The following is a 2,500-nucleotide window of genomic DNA, read 5'->3' on the forward strand; positions in this document are numbered from 1 at the left end:
GACACCTATTTTTGTTAATAGTTTAAACGGGGAGTAAAAAAAATATTTTTGTTAATAGTTCAAAAGTGGAATAAAAACCGCCATTTTTGTTAATAGTTCAAACGGGGAGTAAAAAAATATTTTTGTTAATAGTTCAAAAGTGGGATAAAAATCCCTATTTTTGTTAATAGTTCAAACGGGGAGTAAAAAAATATTTTTGTTAATAGTTCAAAAGTGGAATAAAAACCCCTATTTTTGTTAATAGTTCAAAAGTAGAATAAAAAAATATTTAGTTCAATAATGGGATAAAAATAAATATTTTTTTTAATAGTTCAAAAGTGGAGTAAGAAAAAATATTTAGTTCAAAAGTGGGATAAAAATAAATATTTTTGTTAATAGTTCAAAAGTGGAGTAAAAACCCCTATTTTTGTTAATAGTTCAAAAGTGGAGTAAAAACACCTATCTTCGTTAATAGTTCCAAAGTAGAGTAAGAAAAAAAAAGTGTCCCTATTGGTTTAATATATCATGAGAACGTTTTTGGCCACATTTGAAGTAGGAATACAGGCTGGGGATTTCTTGGTACATTTTTTTTTATTGGATAGGCCTAAAACTACCAAAGGAATGTCCTACTACGCTTTCTGTAGCAGCGAGAGGTGAATCCCCTCAACAGGGGCCACTAAGTTTACAGTCTTTCAAGTAAAACGAACTGATTTTGGGAAGTATTTCTCTTCAATCTTTTTCGCTTCGTGCTACATTCAAAAACTTTCATTGGCTACGAATCTAGTTGATCCATTTCTAGTTCCTCTGAGAGGAATCGAAAAGAGTACTTAGTAACTGGAAGGGCTGCCCCGATGAATATATATTAGACCCTTCCCAGCCACACAACTGTGCTACGGGCCAACCAAGGGAAAGGCCCGTGCCAACAAGTGTTGGCTTTAATACCCCAAGAAGAAGAAGCCACACAACACCAGTTACACCACAGGCAGACGAGGCTCAAGCACACGGAAGCAACATTTAAAGTCGACAAAATGTTTTCGATCAAATTTATCGTAAGTATTGTAATCTTTCGTTGTTTAATCAAATATTTGTGAAGTTCGATAGTGGTATTCTGTTAAATTCGTTTGAAAACGGTCTAAGCATTAGTTCAATCGTTCATTTTGGTAATTACCAACTTTGATTTAAATCTTACCCATCAAAGAACCGCAACATTGCATTGTTTTATCATGAAAATAGAGAAATATCTTTTGAAGTGAAAATTAGTATAATATATTTTGCTGTTTATTTCATAATTGTCCGATAAATCTTTCCATTAACTTAAGAATCAATATTTCAGAATCATTACACTGAAGATACGCCGACCATATTCAATGCTTATTTATACTCAGAATTAAATGCTACTCATTGATTATCCCGATTCGAAATGAACTTCCAATTGCATTGCATCAATCAGATCAGCTTTACCAACTACATTTAAAATCAAACGAGAATTTATATAAAAATATTTGATTGACTGAGAGATAATTTTAGCCTAATATGAAACGTCTTATCTCCTACAGGTGCTCGTTGTTGCCGTGATGGCTCTAGTATACGCTGCCACAGCTTATCCCAGCCGCGGATACGGTTCATTCGGTCATGGAAGCGGATACGGCCATTCATCTTACGGACACGGGCACAGCTCTTTTGGACACGGTGGATATGGTGGATACAGGTGAGTAGAAGCAATTACCCTATAGTCCAGCTGTTCCAGAAGTGGGCGGTATATTAGGAAGGGGGGGGGGGGGTGTTTGAGGCAAAAACTGAGGTTGGGAAGGACAGGGTGGTAAAAGAGCATTTAAGCAATAATTCCCTTACTATATTTCCTTTATATTTATAAAATATTAATGAAAAAATGTCATAAACATTAAGGCAAAGAAACCCATATTATGCAGTTTATATATAATAGATTTGACATTAGAATTATAAACGAATATAAAATGGAACAAGGCGGGTTGCAAGGACTCCATCTGGAAGACAAGGGGGCACCAGACTATAAAAGAAATAAGAATCTCTGTTTTATAACCTCATATTGTTTTTTTCTTTTTTTAATCCATTTGTTGAATTTGACACGAAGTAAAAGATTACCTTTTTATGACCCCTCCATTTTTTATAAGGTTAATTTTTGTAATATTATTTCTATTTATTTTTCAGGCCACAGTACCACCAGTACCAACCCTACCACAGTGGACATCACTAAGGATAGACCCTGGATAGACCATCTGGGATAAGGCACCACGACGGATAGACTCTGGATAGAGCATCTGGGATAGGGACACTTTTCTAAACATTAATTCATCTACTTCCTCTTTTCGTTTTGTGTTTTGAAAGAAAAAGAGGTGAAAAATAAATGGAATTAGAAGAACACTTCATCTTTTTCGTGTATATTTTCTTTCGGTTGATTTTACTTATATTTGTTATGTTAATAAATTGATATTGCTAAAATTTTGGTTTTGATTTGGTCCTAAATTTATTCATAAGTTGAAAA

The 2,500-nt window shown here is 34.0% G+C and overlaps 1 long non-coding RNA gene across 1 annotated transcript; it reads left to right on the plus strand.

Moving 5' to 3' along the window:
* Positions 1-930: 930 nt before the first annotated feature.
* LOC137657138 (uncharacterized) lies at positions 931-2,412 on the plus strand. The gene is made up of 3 exons (XR_011047123.1): positions 931-1,028; positions 1,536-1,687; positions 2,167-2,412. It is a non-coding gene; the product is annotated as an uncharacterized lncRNA (long non-coding RNA).
* Positions 2,413-2,500: the final 88 nt, after the last annotated feature.

The sequence above is a fragment of the Palaemon carinicauda genome, chromosome 18 (genome assembly GCF_036898095.1).
Source record: "Palaemon carinicauda isolate YSFRI2023 chromosome 18, ASM3689809v2, whole genome shotgun sequence".
Lineage (NCBI taxonomy): Eukaryota > Metazoa > Arthropoda > Malacostraca > Decapoda > Palaemonidae > Palaemon > Palaemon carinicauda.